At 46.2% G+C, this 16,823-nt stretch overlaps 1 protein-coding gene across 1 annotated transcript in view; it reads right to left on the bottom strand.

Annotated features, from left to right (window-relative positions):
* The window catches only part of ATP8B1 (ATPase phospholipid transporting 8B1), a 109,817-nt gene extending 103,058 nt beyond the window's left edge, over positions 1-6,759 (bottom strand). Inside the window, exon 1 of the mRNA XM_070452466.1 lies at positions 6,585-6,759. The gene's annotated coding sequence lies outside the window, so the exon portion shown is untranslated. The remainder of the gene's footprint in view (positions 1-6,584) is intronic.
* Positions 6,760-16,823: the final 10,064 nt, after the last annotated feature.

Raw genomic sequence — 16,823 nt, 5'->3', positions numbered from 1 at the left:
GGACGAACCTTGAGGACACTGTGCTGAGTGGAATCAGCGTCATAAAGGACTCGTGCTCTGTGACGTAGCTGAGAGACCTCAGGACAGCCAACTTCATGGAGACAATGCAGGACAGAGGTCATTATGGGACACAGTGAGGGCAAAGCGGGGAGTGACTGTTTGATGGGTACAGAGTTTCCAAATGGGATGGTGAAAAACTTCTGGATATGGACAGTGGTGAGAGCCGCAAGATTGTGAATATGCTTAATGCCACTGAATTCACACTTTAAAATGACTAAAATGACAAATCTTATAAATATTTTACCGTGATTAAAACAAAACTCCCATGAAATAAACTACTGCACTAGGATGACATCATGAGGAACCTCCTCTCCTCCCAGTGTTGTTCTGGTACCAAAAACAGAGGGTAGATTTTCACTTCATTCTCACCATCTCAGCAGCTGATGAGCCCACACACACTTCTATTTCACCGTTTTATCAAGAGTTCTGAGGCTTATAGAGCATCTTCTGGTACCTGGCTTAGGGGCCCACATGTGTGATTTCTACCACGGTGGCTGGGCAGATCTGTCCCAGGGTGAAATATACACACCCAACCCACCTCCCCACATGAGTGTGTTTCAATCACCCACGTTCAATGGTTATCTGTTTTCTTAGAGAGAATATTAAATGTTTCTTCTGGATCCACAGATCCTATACCAATCTCAGAGAGTGATCTCCGTTTCCTGCATCACAAGAAGACAGGGTAAAGGTTTGTACCCGAATCACAGCACCCATGGGCTTCCCTGGTGGCTCAATGGTGAAGAGTCCGCCTGCTGTGCAGGAGACCGGGGTTCGATCCCTGGAAGGTCCCCTGGGGGAGGGCATGGCAACCCGCTCCAGTACTCTGGCCTGGAGAATCCCATGGACAGAGGAGCCCAGTGGCCTACAGTCCATGGAGTCACAAAGAGTCGGACACACCAAGCAACTAACAGTTTCATATCACACCATAAAATAAAGTCATGCACCCAAGCCACGGGACCCTCCCCAAACAGCAGGAACGGGCGATCGCGGACTGTGAGCCAGTCATGCTCAGTGCCCGAGCTGTTCCGATGAGGATATTCCAACTGGGCCCCGTCTGAGTAAAGGTTAGAAAACTGGTTTCCAGTGCTTCCTTGCTGTAAATCAAACAAACTTCAACTCTGGTGAACAAAAGCCACTCAGCAGAGAGACAAAGCCATAAATGACAGCCCTGTAAATAAAGACCATAGCTTCAAGCCAAAGGTCAGGCCACACATGTACTCAATGAGAAGCACCAGGCTTCTCAGTCACACTAGGGAAGGTGGTCCTGGAACAAGAGTGCCCTCTGATACGCAGGGCCGCCAACCCCAGGAGTCTTCTCCCCAGCCTGAGAGCCAGCTTCCTACGGCGGATCTGCCACAGCCTCCAGGCCCAGCTCTCCCTTATAAAGTGTAAATTCACTGGGCTTGACGACTGATAATGAACACAGAGCTTCAGAGCTGGGAGAGGCCCAGGCCACCCTCCATGGTCTAAGGCAACCACCTCTGCGTGTACGGAGGGGCAAAGTCCAGAGCAGGAAGAGAGAAAACATCAGATCTACTGTCTTACCAAAGAGAAAAAGACAAAAACACAAGTCAGGCCCTCTGGGAACCTCGCAGGCTTCCACAACGCTGGTCCAGTGCTGGGAGAGCGGGCTCCAGCCATTTTTTAAATGAATGGATGGGATGGACGGGTGGGTGGTGGATAGACAGGTAAATGGGATTGCACCAGTCGTCTCTGCCACTAGTGATGCTCACCAGGTGCCACAACTCAGAAACCAACAGAAAACACTGATCCTTTAAAAAGAACCCAAGTTTGGAACAGAGAAGAGTTTTTGGTTTTTGTTTAAGAGAGAATACAGGGCTTTCTTGGTAATCCAGCACTTAGGACCCCATCTTCCAATGCAGGGGGTGCAGGTTTGATCCCCAGACAGGAAACTAAAGCCCCACATGTCATGGGGTTCGGCCAAAAGTTTAAAATAAAGAACAAGAGTACAGAGGTGAGGGAGATGAAAGACAGTCAGGAAGTGGGGGTGAAGGAGACCAGCTGTGTCCCAAGGGCCGCTCTCCGCTCTGCAGGAGAGCGCACCCAGGTGGGGGCGGCCACCCCTCCCGGCTGTGACAGGGTATGCATACCCCTAGGTCACCGTGCTCCCTGGTCCTTAGACACCTGGACTCCAGAACCCAAGCCCTAGATCTGGAAGTTTAGAACCTCACCCCTGCTCTAGAGGACTTTTTCCTGCCACTGCCTGGCTCAAATACACACCTATGTTTGCTAAGTGAACACTAACTTATGGAGTGATGCCCATCTCCTGAACCAGGAGAATGCAGAGGTGGCCTGAGCCATGAGTATTTACTGACCGGTATCAACAACACACCAGGCTTCCCTGGTGGTTCAGATGGTAAAGAATCCACCCTCAATGCGGTAGACCTGGGTTGGGAAGATCCCCTGGAGGAGGGCATGGCAACCCACTCCAGTATTCTTGGCTGGAGAATCCCATGGACAGAGGAGCCTGGCGGGGCTACAGGCCACGGGGTCGCAAAGAGTCGGACACGACTGAGTGACTAAGCAGCACAACAGCAGTAACACTGACTACGTTTGACTGAGGCCGGTGCTAAGTAAGCCCTTGTAAATTCTCTCAATTGGGACTTATCACGTGACACTCTGAGGTAGTACTATTCCCCTTCCATCTTACAGATGAGTACACTGACACTAAGCCAATCAAGTTAACGACTCGCCGTGGGTTATACAACTAGGGAGCCATGAGGCCAGGATTCCAAGCCAGATCACAGTCTCCCAGCGCACTTGCACCAGTCTCTAACTGCTGCCTCTGGCCTCAACGTCCATGGAACCATTTAACAAACATAGTTCCCACTGTGCGTGGCTTTGGGGACAATTTAAAGTGCAATTATCCATGGGGTTGCAAAAGAGTCAGAGATGACTAAACAAATTTTTAACAATTAGGAAAAGTATTTAATGTGTTCCTTACTGATCATCAGAAGAGAAAAAAATCCTTTGTTTTATAATAAAAATGAAATACATTTATTTCATTTATTTCATTATAAATGAAATACAATATATATATACTATTAATTGTGTGTGTATGTGTGCTTTCTAGACTCTTCTTCCATAATGCCAACTCTTCAGCAACACGGGACCTCCAAAGAACTCATATTGGATATGACTTTTAGCTGGGCATAAGGATGGGGATTTGGGAGGACCTATCTTCTTTTCATGTTATAAAAACTCTCCTGGGAGCAAGTTCGCTTTCACTGTTGTTGTTCAGTCGCTCAGTGGTGTCCGGCTCTTTGTGGCCCCGTGGACTGCAGCCCCCCAGGCCCCCCTGTCTGTGGGCTTCTCCAGGCAAGAACTGTCGGTCAGTCGCTCAGCGGTGTGCGACCCCACGGGCTGCAGCACACCAGGCTGGAGTGGGAAATCTCCTCCAGGGGATCTTCCCGACCCAGGGATCGAACCTTGCAACAGTAGGCAGACTCTCTACTGCTGAGCCACCTGGGGCTTAAATCTCTTCAAACTCTTCTGGTAGCAAACTAATTTTTACTTATCTTAGTAGGTAATAAAACAAGACCTACAGGCAAAGCATGAATACAATTAATCTCATTGAACAACGCCAAGAAACAGGCCTGAAAACTCACAAGACACCACCTATACACACAAAAGACCTTCCCGGAGACTAACCTAGAGGGAGTTAAAGAAGCAAACTCTAAAATTAACTGCCTGAGAAACTTTAAAGGCACCTCTTGAGACACACAAAACATGAACAGACCCCATAAAACTGGTTCTGGCATCTAAAAAGCAAGTTCCTCTGCATTCATAAGCGAACAGGCATTTTCTTTTTTTACACAATGATTGAAACTAAAGAGCAAAGATAACTAGAAGATTAAAATCTCACTTGTAAGAATCACCTGGAATCCATGAATCTACTGAACACCAACACTGGATTCAAGCTTTAGTAAGGCAATAAAATACAAAAAAAACACACGAAATACCTGGGCATCATACTATTTTTTTTTTTAAATCCATTTAATAAAGAAAACTAAGAAAACAACAAACACCTACTATGTATAAGCAAGGTTTACTTGTTTTCTTAATCCTCCGCAACCCAAGGAGGTTGAAAAACATTTTTTTCAGAAAATTTAGGAATTCATTTAAAGTTACACAATTTCAAAAATAAAGATAAGAATAAATTGTAAACATTAAATACAATTTAAAATAAAAGAATTGAAATCTGTGGGAATCTAAATCCACACATTTTCCACAATTCCTTGCTTCAGGAAAAGAAGAGGAAGGAGGTAAGAAGGGAAAAAAGGAAGAAAGCAATGAAGGAAAAGCCAACAGATGGGGAAAAAAACATCCCACAGCTAGATATGGTGAGAGCTGTTAGTGCCAAGACTGGAGAGAAACCCAGGCAAAACAGAACCAGTCCTGATCTTGCTTTATACCAGCAGGCTACTTACACATGCAACTTTTTACCAAACTGTTTTAAAGCCTCAATTATTACAAAAATAAAAAGAACCCCTCTGAGCTCTATCACTAACGGGTATCACTAACAAGAGCAGTTGTTTAGTGGCTCATGTCCCGTCTGACTCTTTTGTGACCCCATGGACTGCAGCCCACCAGGCTCCTCTATCCATGGGATTTCCCAGGCAAGAATACTGGAATGGGCTGCTATTTCCTTTTCCAGGGGATCTTCCCACCCCCCAGGAAATCAAATCTCCCTCATTGCAGGTGGATTCTTCACCACTGAGCCACACTGATATGCATTTTCCTTAAAATGAAAAAACAGAAGGAAAACTTCAAAGTGGCCAAGGCTGCTTTCACACATGGTGTTCCTGTTCACTAGTATTAAGCTGTCTGAGTCTTGTTTGGCCCCCTATAACAGACCAAAGAATCCCTAAAAATTATCCAAGCACAGTCACTAGAAAATGGCAAGTGAACAAAGGTTAAGATTTCTTACCTAAAATTAGAACAAGGAGGCCTCCACTACCTAATGAATAATATTAAGAGGATTTAGAGGAGTAATTGCAGGCAGGCAGACGTCTCCCCCAGAAAGTAATCAGCATCAGCTAATAACTATTCATCAACTTGTGCACAGTACATGCGTTTATAACACGTTTTAATAAAGCCTTCGACAACAGGCCCAGAATTAATGAATGGCATTCTAAGGTCTAACACAAAAGTACTCCCCAGACATGAAAATTAGAACTTCTATTTCATACTTAGTGCTGTTTTCTCTTTTTACCATCACTGGAGGCTCGATCACGCATCCTTTTAAGTTCGTTTCTAAAAGCGGATAACTGTAACCTACAGTGCGCCGGGCGGTCTTCAGTGCGTCGCCTGTTGTCTCATTTCATTCTCGAGGAATGGGAGCAAGAGTCTTGCGGACAATGCGACCAGGAAGATGGGAAAAATCTTTTCTTAGGCCCACAGGGAGGGCAGTTTCCGGGAGGGGAAACTGGCGGCGTCCGGAGCTACCCAAGAAGGACTCGGAGAGCGCCGGGGGCCGCGGGGGCAGGCCGAGGGAGCCGGGTGGGGTCGAGCCGGGCTCGCTAAGCGGAAATGGAGCTCAGGTTCCCCTTGCCCGCGCCTGTCAACCCGCCTCCTGCGTTCGGCATCCCCCGGACCTCGTCCTCCTCCACAGCTGTCACCGATCAGCGTCCCAAGCCTCCCCACCCTCCCCAGCCGACTCCGGGGGGCCCAGGAGCGCACACTCCCTCGGAGAAGCTGAGGGGACGACAACTCTTCCCCGACGTGGGGAGGGGTGGGCAAGGGGGCGGGTAAAACTCTCGCCCTTCTCTGCAACACCCCTTCCCCGCAAGTGCCACTCTGCCGCCAGACAGCGAGGTGACAGCGCCGGGCACCAGGCTGGAGAGGGAAGGAACTGGGCTGTTGGCGGTGCCATGGGAGCTGGTGGACAAGCCCCTACAGTCCCCGGCGGAAAACAGGATCCCTCCTCCCCATCACCTCCCAAACCGCATTAAGGCTCTCGGAAGCCGTCTGGAGGGCGCCGGTCCCGCAGTAGGCGCGGCGGCGGCGAGCTCACTCCCCATCCCTCCTCGAAGGCGCGGCCGGTATGATCAACCCTGGAGGTCTTTTCTGGACGCGTGGGCATCGGTTCCCAACGCGGACCCCAGCAGAACCCTGTCAACGGGGGCTACCCGAGGGGCGACAGACGTCGCAAGGAAGCCAGCGGCGCCCCTCAAGGAGTCACAAGCCCGGCCAGTTGGACCTTCGGCGCTTAAGCCGGGACCTGAGAGCAGCAAACGAGCGCAGAACCTGGACGCCTGGCGCACGGATGAAGAGCCCAGGGCCGCCGCGGTGCCGCCTGCCCCGCCAGCTGCGTCTTCCCATCCCCGAGGCCGCGAAGGCTCCCGGCACCTCCGCCCAGAGCCCACCCGTGTGGGCTCCGGAGCCCGCGGGCGCCGACAGCTGCTGCCCCCGCGTCCCGGTTCCCCGGGGTTCGTCGCCCCCCGGGACGGCAGGGGACCTGCGGGGCACATCGGGGGTCCGGCCGCCGCGCCCCTCCTCACCTGGCGCTCGCTGGGTCCCAGCTGGGGCATCCGCCGGGTGCGCGCCTCGCCGCGCGCTAGGTGCGCACCTGCCCGCCGCCGCCCGCCGGCCGCAGCGCTGGCCGCCGCGCTAGCGCTTCATGGCGCACGGGGCTGGCCGGGGCCCCGGGAAGCGTGTCCAGTTGGCGGCGGCTCCTCGGGCTCTCGCAGCTCTCCAATGGCTCCCCGCCTTCCCCCGCCCCGCGTCCGCGCCCCCTTCCTCTGCGGCCGCCCTTTTCCCTCCGCTCTGCCGGACCGGCCAAACTGGTTTCTCCGCTCCGGGGTGGTGCCTCTGGTCTCCTTTTAGCAGCCGCAGCTGGGGTCGGGGCGGGCCCGGCCGTCGGCCCTCCCTCGGTCCCTCCCGGGGGCGGAGAGGAGCCGGACGGCGAGTCCCGAGACGGGCCAAGGCGGCGCGGGTCCAGCCCCCCGCCCTGCGCGCTCCGGCGGCAGGTGGGCACTCTGGCCGCGGCCCGAGCGCGTCCCCCCGCCTCGCCCGGGCCGCTCTCGCCTCCCAGGACGCCCCCGCCTCCCTGGGGACGCGCTTGCCACCCCGCCCAGTGCGCCCCGCGTCACTTTCCCGCTGCCCTCGGCCAGCCCGGCCGCCGCCTGGGGTCGGTGACCGCGCCAGCCCGGAAAGCTGGCGAGGCCGCAGCTCGACCCGGACCTGAGCTCCCTTGGTAAGGGGAGCTGTACCCTCTCGATGCCAAGTCACGTTCCAGGACCGGTGACCGAATGCGCGTCGCGGCTCGCCGCGCAGAGGGTGGGGAAAGACACGGCGCCAAAAGACGACTGGTTTGGAGTCAAAAGGAGCCGGAGTGCAGCGTGCAAATGGTTTGGTGTCAACTGGAACTTTAGGACTCACGTGCGTGATTGCTGGCTGGTGTCTGGGCGCTTGAATCACCCCTCCCTTACATCAGAAACTCGGCCCCGCAGAATGTTACTTCTCCCCTGCTACGGCAAGTCTCTGGGATAAACAGGGAGGAAATTCAAAGCTGAATCAGAGAGTTTGCTCCAAGTATGGCAGAGGAGATAGGACTCAGACCCCAGTAACTAGTTATCTGCAGATCAGAGAGGCCAAGAGTTCAGACTCCCAGCTGGGAGCTTAAGGAAGGCGTCACTGAAGTGGCCGGCTTGAGTGGGGACTCAAAGATCCTCACAGTCAGGAATCAGGGCTGCCTGGGGAGGGGGTTCCAAAAGTGGGCCGCCAACTTGATCTTCAGCAGATGGAAGACTCTACTGATCTTGTTAAACACTAGACTGGCTTTGCTTTCTTTTTCATTAACTACATTTGATCTTTGACTTAGTGGTGCTGGTCAGTCACCTAATCTCTCGGGCTCTGAGTTTTCTCATCCCCTGCATGAGTCTGCGCCACATGATCTCAAATGGCTCCTTTCGGTGCTTATTTTCTGACCCTAGCAATAGAGTAAAGGTCCAGAAGATACAGTGACTGTTTAGTGACAACGGGGTAGACCAGACTGGCAGTGCAGTGGTAAAAACAACACTAGGGAGGGGGTTGGAGCCTGGAAGCAGGCCAAGATTGAATGTAGGCAAAAGAATTGGGTACATCATACAAAATGCCCAGCTGGATGAGTCACAAGCTGGAATCAAGATTGCCAGGAAAAATATCAACAACCTCAATTATGCAGATAATACCACTCTAACGGCAGAAAGCAAAGAGGAACTGAAGAGCTGCTTGATGAAGGTAAAAGAAGACAGTGAAAAAGCTGGCTTAAAACTCAACTTTCAGAAAACTAAGATCATGGCATCCAGTTCCATCACTTCATGGCAAATAGATGGGAGACAATGGAAACAGTGACAAACTTTATTTTCTTGGGCTCCAAAATCACTGCAGATGGTGACTGCAGCCATGAAATTAAAAGATGCCTGCTCCTTGGAAGAGAAGCTATGACAATCCTAGACAGCATATTAAAAACCAGAAACATCACTTTGCCGACAAATGTCCATATAGTCAAAGCTACGGTTTTTCCAGTAGTCCTGTATGGATGTGAGAGTTGAACCATAAAAAAGGCTGAGCACCGAAGAATTGATGCCTTTGAACTGTGGTGCTGGAGAAGACTCTTAAGAGTCCCTTGGCCAGCAAGGAGATCAAACCAGTCAATCCTAAAGGAAACTCAACCCTGAATATTCATTGGAAGGACTGATGCTGAAGCTCCAATACTTTGGCAACCTGATGTGAAGAGCAGAGTCATTGAAAAAGACCCTGATGCTGGCAAAGATTGAAGGCAAAAGGAGAAGGAAGCGGCAGAGAATGAGATGGTTGGATGGCATCATCGACTCAATGGACATGAGTTTGAGCACACTCCAGGAGATGGTGAAAGACCGGGAAGCCTGGTGTCCATGGGTCACAAAGAGTTGGACACAACTTAGGGGCTGAACAGCAACAAAGAGTCGGGGGCTTGCTTTTGGCAGCGCCCACAAGTGATTCAAAATTTACGGCCACAATTCAAAAAATTATGGGTGCTTTTGGCAATGCCCACAAGTGATTCAAAATTTATGGCCACAATCAGGTTGCGTTTTATGGGAAGTAATGGGGATAATTTGGAAAAATAAGACTGAGGATTAGGGTGCAACTTGGTACCTCATGTCATAGAGTGGGCCTGAAGGAGCTGCCAGTCGGGGTGAAAAGGAGGAGGAGCTTCCAGGGACAGGAGGGAGGGGAAACGGCCAAGGTGTGTAGTGGCTAGAACCTGCGACCAACTGGCAGATCGCAGCACGGAAGATGAGCCAAGTTCTCCAGACTGGGCGATGGTGTTAGTAAGAACAAGGGAGCTGGAGGAGAGACAGTCTGCTGAGAAAGGCAAACGCCAGTAAACAGAGGAATCAAGAGATGACTCCAGGCTAACAGAAAGATCCCTTCCTCCTTGCAGGCATCCCAGCAAGAGCTCAATCTGCCCAGGAAAGCATTGCATAGGAGAGAAACTATTCTAAGACACATCGACTCCAGTCCCATGCCCAGATCTGATAAACACCATTCCCGTGGCTGTGTTTAACTTCCCTGTGCCGGGGCTTCCCAGGTGGCTCAGGAGTAAAGAATCCCCCCCGCAGTGCAGATGATGCAGGTTCGATCCCCGGGTCAGGAAGAGCCCCTGGAGAAGGAAATGGCAACCAACACCAGTATTCTTGCCTGGAAAATCCCATGGACAGAGGAGCCTGGGGGGCTCCAGTCCCTTGGGTCACAAAGAGTTGGACACGCCTGAGCATGCATGCACAGACAACAGGTGACCTACGGACAGAAAGTGTCGTCACAGTATCTCTGCCCAGTTCCCTGAGGGGTCCGTGGGATCGAAAAAGAGCTGAACACAACATCGTCTAAACAAGTAGACCCTGAAGATTTCAATCTAGGTTGCTTCTCTTAGAGGCCCCAGGGAGGGGGAAGGAGGTGGGGATGGGAAAGTGTGGACAATGCAACGTGATTGTTTCAAAGATTTATTCATTTAACAAATGTTTACTGAGTGCCTGCTATGTATGAGGCATGGTTCTAGTGGCTTGAGCCAATCAGGCAAATTGTACCATAAAAGGTGACAAATGCTTTGAAAAAATAGAGCAGGACTGGCTGGGAGGGGGGCCACTGAGGATGCCTCCTAGGGTGCTGTGAAAGTTCTATATCTTGATCAGGTGGTAGTTATACTATTAACTGTGTGAGTGTGTGTGTGTATACATATGTATATATATATAGAGAGAGAGAAGTTTATCGACCTGTGCACTTAAGATTTGTATACTAAAAAATGAAATAGTAAAAAAGGCCAAAATCAGACACTAAAACTCCTTGGAAAAAACCTAAACAGAGCACTCTTTGACATAAATTGTGGCAATATATTTTTTGGCCTGTCTAAGGCAGGAAACAAAAGCAAAAATAAACAAATGGAACCTAATTAAATGTAAAGGCTTTTGCACAGCAAAGGAAACCATTAACAAGATGCAGACAATGTACTGAATGGGAGAAAATGTTTGCAAATGATATGACCAAAGGGGTTAATATATAAAGAGCTCATATAACTCAATATCAATAAAACAAACAACCTGATTAAAAATGACGGAATGAAAAAGAATTTTTAAAAAAATGGACGGAATACCTGAAGAGACACTTTTCCAAAGAAGACATACAGATGGCCAACAGGCACATGAAAAGATCTTTGACATTACTAATCATCAGGGAAATGCAAGTTAAAATGCAAATGAAGTATCACCTCACACCTGTCAGAATGGCTATCAACAAAAGACCACAGGTAAGAAATGTTGGCAAGGATGTGAAGAAAAAGGAACCCCTGGGTATACTGTTGTAAATGTAAATTGGCACAGCTCCTATGGAAAACAGTATGGAGATTCCTGAAAAAAAAGCTAAAAATAGAATTACCAAGTTAGTGCCGCTCAGTCGTGTCCGACTCTTTGCGACCCCATGGACTGTAGCCCACCAGGCTCCTCTGTCCACAGGAATCTCCAGGCAAGAATACTGGAGTTGGTAGCTATTCCCTTCTCCAGGGGATCGAACCTGGGTCTCCTGCATTGCAGGCAGAGTCTTTATCATCTGAGTCACCATATGATCCAGCAATTACAGTCATGGGTATTTATTCAAAAAACAACACTAATTTTTAAAAGATACATCCCAATGTTCAAAGCAGCATTATTTATAATAGCCAAGACATGGAAACACCCTAAGTGTCCATCAACATATTACTAGATAAAGGAAAAGTGGTATATATGTATATATACAATGGAATACAACTCAGCAATTGAAAAAGCATGTATTGGCAACAACATGGATAGACCTAGAGAGTATTATGCTAAAATGAAACCTCAGACAAAGACAAATACATTATCACTTACGTGTGGAATCCAAAAAAAAAAAAAAAAAACAAAGGAATTAATACAACAAAACAGGAACAGATTCACAGATATAAAAAACAAGCTAGTGGAGAAGGAAGAGGGAAGGGCAAGCTAAGAGAAGGTGATTAAGAGGTACAAACTAGTCCATATAAAATATAATACACTACAAGGATATATTGCACAGCACAAGGGATGTAGCCAAACATTTTGTAATAACTTTAAGTGAGGTTTAATCTATAAAAATTTTGAATAACTATGTTGTACACCTGAAATTAATATAGTAGTGTAAATCAACTATACTTCACTCTCTTTTTTTATTTTTCTCTTTTTTTTAAAAGAGCATCATGGAGGGGAAATAAAGAGCAGGGTTAAGGATTAAAAGTGGGGGAATGAGATGGAATTTTAAATAATGCTGTCAGGGTAGACTTCATGAAAACTTGCCGGGAGGTAAAGAAGTTTCATCTTAATTGAGAGAAATTCTTGGAAAACTCTCATCTCACCTGGAACCCACCAGAAGGGACACGGTCAAACCTTGTCCTATTGCATTTCCCCCACTTAAGTCTCCTGCATCTTCCTGGTTGCGATGAATGAGACTCAGTGCATGTCTGTTGATGCTCCTGATACAGGTGGTCATTCACCTGTAAGCTCCGTCTCTTGACCTTTCTGAAAGAACTGCCAAATTTCAGGGTGCCTTGTCAGGGCAATCATCAAAAGTGTCTCATGGATGCAGCAGAGATTGATGTTGAAATGTGTGTTTTATGAGCCCTTTGAGTAATGGCTCTTTGTCCAGGAGGGGGGCCCTGATCCCACCAGCCTCAGCCCACACTTGCTCGGCATCCCAAGATGGGACTGAGTAAGTGTTCCAGTTTTGTTTAGAAGCAGCTCCCAATCAGTAACCAACACCTTTGCCTGTGAGCTGCTGGGGGGAATTATTGAACAATCATTTCTAAAAGAGGATGGCAATGCTTTTCAGCTTTCGTAGTTCATAATTCCCTCTTGTTTCTTTCACTTTCTTTCTTTTTTCCTTTTCGTGGCAACATTCCTGTGTATTTCCATGATGTAGGTAGGAAGGCTGGGGAGGTTGCCAAAAGAACATTCTCAATTTTACTAAAAGCTCGTTTCCTAAAATTTTTTTCTATAAGAGCTCAAGGATAAAAGATATGCTTAGAGAGGTGATACTGCCTGTATTCAGTTCTTTGCTAAGCTCTGTGGTCATTTAAGCTAAAGCATTTAATGCCAATGGAAAGGTGGCATTTCATGCCACACTAGTTGCTATTGTAACCCGTGCTTGGCAGTTAAGATGAATTCATTGGAAGGAGAGTTCTTCACAGTCAGTCTAGACTAGCTCCAGAATTTTAAACATGAAAAGAAGGTACCTTTTATGGGGAGCCTGTCTTTGCAATACGTGAAATTAGAAGCTTCAAATAGTCTGTTTTAAACCACAGCTACAGACGATATATTCTGCTGTTCCTGCACAACTAATTTTCCAGATTCCTTCGGACTTGTATGCTTTCCACTTCTTTTACTGCTAAGTGACTATTTTTTTCGTGACAACATTTTTTATTGGCTTTGCAAAAGCAATGTTAAGTGTCAGATAACAATATATCTCAGTTAATTTGTCACTACTAGTGCTTAACATGCAAGAGATTGTAGGGCAGGTATTATTCCTGAGTCTATTATAAAAATTCACTGGTCTTTTTTTTTTTCATACTCATGAGTTTGTAAATGTATGGGACTAGGCTACATCCTTTCTTCAGGGAGGAGATTTTAGTAATCTCTTCTTGCTGTTGTTTAGTATCAGGCTCTTTGTAACCACATGGACTGTAGCCTGCCAGGCTCCTCTGTCTATGAGATTTTCCCCAGCAAGAATAATGGAGTGGGTTGCCTTTTCCCGGGGATCTTCCCAACCCAGGGATTGAACCTGCATCTCCTGCACTGGCAGGCAGGTTCTTTCCACTGAGCCACCACGGAAAAAATGGAAATATGTTAACTGTTCCCTCTGACAGATTATTTTGTGATGTTACCAGGTCACAAATGTTGAAGTTAAAGTTCAGAAATAGGGACGTCAGGGACAAACTCAGGGTAAAGTATTAACAGATTAAAAAAATACTATATGTAAAATAGATAAGCAACAAAGATTTACTGTATAGCACAAGGAATTGTACCCGTTATTTTATATATTATATATTTATATATATATATTATATATATTTTATATATATATGGAACATAATCTGCAAAAATACTGAATCTCTATGCTGCACGCCTGAAACTAACACTATATTGTAAATCAACTGTGCTTCAATTAAGTAATAAAATAAATGACTTTTTACCTTAAAAAAAAAATAGGAGTAGACATCAGCAGCCAGCCAGCAGCCCCAGCAAGACCTCATAGGGTCAAGGACCCATGAGGAGTTTCCTCAGCTCAGTATCTGGTCCTGAGTGTTGTGGGCCCAGAAACTTGATTTGGTCAATGCTCTCGTCTCCCCCAGAGAGTAGTATCCAAAGCACTTTGCACCTAAAGTCTAGAGAAACCTTTACCCATTACATTTTATTTGTTCGTCTTTCTCATCCCCCACTGCACTGTGAGCCCTTTAAGACCCCCACACTGGGTCTTATTCTTTTGGTGTCTCTTGGTCCAGAATATTCCACTGGTATCCCAAGTGCCTATTCTTTCTTGTAGGATGAATGAATGGTCTGCAGAGTTCTATTCTCAAGTAGTTGTATAGTATTTTCTTCTGCGGCTTCTCGTCTAAGCATTTGCTATCATTGAATATTTATGCATTTATTAGATCAACTTACAGAAATGTCTGATCAGTCACAACCCACCAACTATTTTAAGGACTTCTGAACATCTTCTTTTTCTCTGGTTCCTATTATTCAGTGGGTTGTGATCCGTCCTTTACTTCATTCTAGAAACAGTGAGCCTCCTGGACAAGAGAAGCTTTTGTTCTGTTAGTAACAGAACCTGAGTAAGTCTTTGATGCTGTTATTGGAACAATAAGAAGAATGGTATTCAAGTTTTCCATTAAGTCATAGCAGCCTATGCTTTGTATGGGTAGTGCCTTTTTATTTTCCTAAACTGGCAGCCAACAGTGACTATTATTCCTCCAAATTAAAGAAAAGCAGACTAAATGCAAAAAAACCTCAGTGAGAAAAAATGTTTTGCTTATCACATTGACAAAGATAAAAAAAATAGTCTGGTATTGCACAGCATTGGCAGTTTTATAAGGAAATGGGCTTTCATACAGTACCCATGGAAGATCCTGATGCTGGGAGGGATTGGGGACAGGAGGAGAAGGGGACGACAGAGGATGAGATGGCTGGATGGCATCACTGACTCGATGGGCATGAGTCTGAGTAAACTCCAGGAGTTGGTGATGGACAGGGAGGCCTGGCGTGCTGCAATTCATGGGGTCACAGAGAGTCGGACACGACTGAGCGACTGAACTGACTGACATAGTTGGTGGGGTGCAGATTATACAACTTCTCTGGATGGGACTTCAGAAACACATATCAACATTTTAAACATACCTTGTACCATACGAACTCATATCTAGGAATTTATCTTAGAGTTGTATTTGAGCATTTACACAAAGGTAAATGTGCATAGATATTCACTGCAGCAGGCTTTTCACTGCAAAAGACAGGAGGTGACCTCAATCCAGTAACAGAGATTACATCCATACAATGTATAATAATCAAGGAGATCTTGTTGGGCTGTTAGGAACATCTCCAAGATGTAGTTACATGAAAATGCAAAGTAAAAAGAGTATGTCCCTAAAAATAACATCTATGTGTGCTCCTTGATTTCAAACTGTATTACCAAAGCTATAGTAATTAAAACCATGAAATATTGGCATAAAAACAGACACACAGACCAACAAAACAGAATAGAGAGCCCAGAAATAAACCCATGCATCTTTGGTCAATTAACTTACCACAAAGGAGCCAAGAATATACAATGAAAGGACAGTCCCTTCTGTAAATGGTACTGGAAAAATTGGACAGCCACATGCAAGAGAATGAAACTGAAATGCTATCTTACACCGTACACAAAAATTAACTCAAAATGGATTAAAGACTCGAATGTAAGACCTGAGACCATAGAACTCCTAGACGAAAACATAGGCAGTAAACTGCTTAACATAGGCCTAGGTGATGACTTTTTAATCTGACAACAAAAACGAAAGAAACAAAAGGAAAAATCAATAAGTGGGACAATATCAAACTAAAAAGAATATGCACAACAAAGGAAAACATCAGCAAAATGAAAAGCTAATCTCCTGGATGAAAGTGAAAGTGAAAGTTAGGTCGCTCAGTTCTGTCCGACTCTTTGTGACCCCGTGGACTGTAGCCCACCAGGCTCCTCTGTCCATGGGATTCTCCAGGCAAGAATAGAAGATAATTGCAAGTCATGTATCTGATAAGGGACTAATAACCAAAATACATAAAGAACTTACACAATTCAGTAGCAAAACAATCTGATTTTTTTAAATTGGCAGAAGATCTGAACAGACATTTTTCTAAAGAAGACATACAGATGGTGGTATAGAAAAAGATGTTCAACATTATTAATCATCAGGAAAATTCCAGTCAAGACCACAATGATATATCACTTCACATCCATCAGAATGACTGTGATCAGAAATATAAGCAACAACAAATTCTGGGTAGAATGTGGAGAACAGGGAAAATTTGTGCATTTTTGGTTGGATCGTATATTGGTGCAACCACTATGGAAAACACTATGGAGGCTTGTCAAAAATTGAAAGTAGAACTATCCTATGATCCAGCTTCTGAGTATTTATCCAAAGAAAGCAAAAACACTAATTTGAAAAGATATATACACCCCTGAGTTCATTGCGGCATTATTTACAATAGCTGAGACATGAAAACAGTCTGCACCCACTGGAGGATGAATGGATAGAGAAATTCTGAGGTATATATTTATATACATTGCAATATATATTTCAACAATAAAAAGTGAAATCTTGCTATTTGCGAGACTACATGGATAGACCATTATGCTACGTGAAATAAGCGAGACAGAAAAAGACAAATACAAAATTGCTCTTTTTTTTTTTTTTTGGCAGTGCCACACAGCTTGCAGTCTTGGTTCTTTGACCAGGGATCAAACCCAGGCTTCAGCAGTGAAAGTGCCCAGTCCCAACTACCGGACCACCAGGGAATTCCCTAAATTATTTCTCTTATATGTGGAAACAAAAACAAAAAATAAGCTCATAACACACAAAACGTTGTGTAAGCTTTGGGTGTACAATTTTATGATTTGATGCACATATATATTGTGAAATGTTTACCACAATAAAGTTAGTTAATCCATTCTTCCCCTCTTCCTCTTAAAAGTTGGGTATA

Source organism: Odocoileus virginianus, chromosome 22 (genome assembly GCF_023699985.2).
Source record: "Odocoileus virginianus isolate 20LAN1187 ecotype Illinois chromosome 22, Ovbor_1.2, whole genome shotgun sequence".
NCBI classification, from domain to species: Eukaryota; Metazoa; Chordata; class Mammalia; order Artiodactyla; family Cervidae; genus Odocoileus; species Odocoileus virginianus.
Note: the sequence above shows the minus strand (reverse complement) of the source record. Positions and strands in the feature narration are given on the sequence as shown.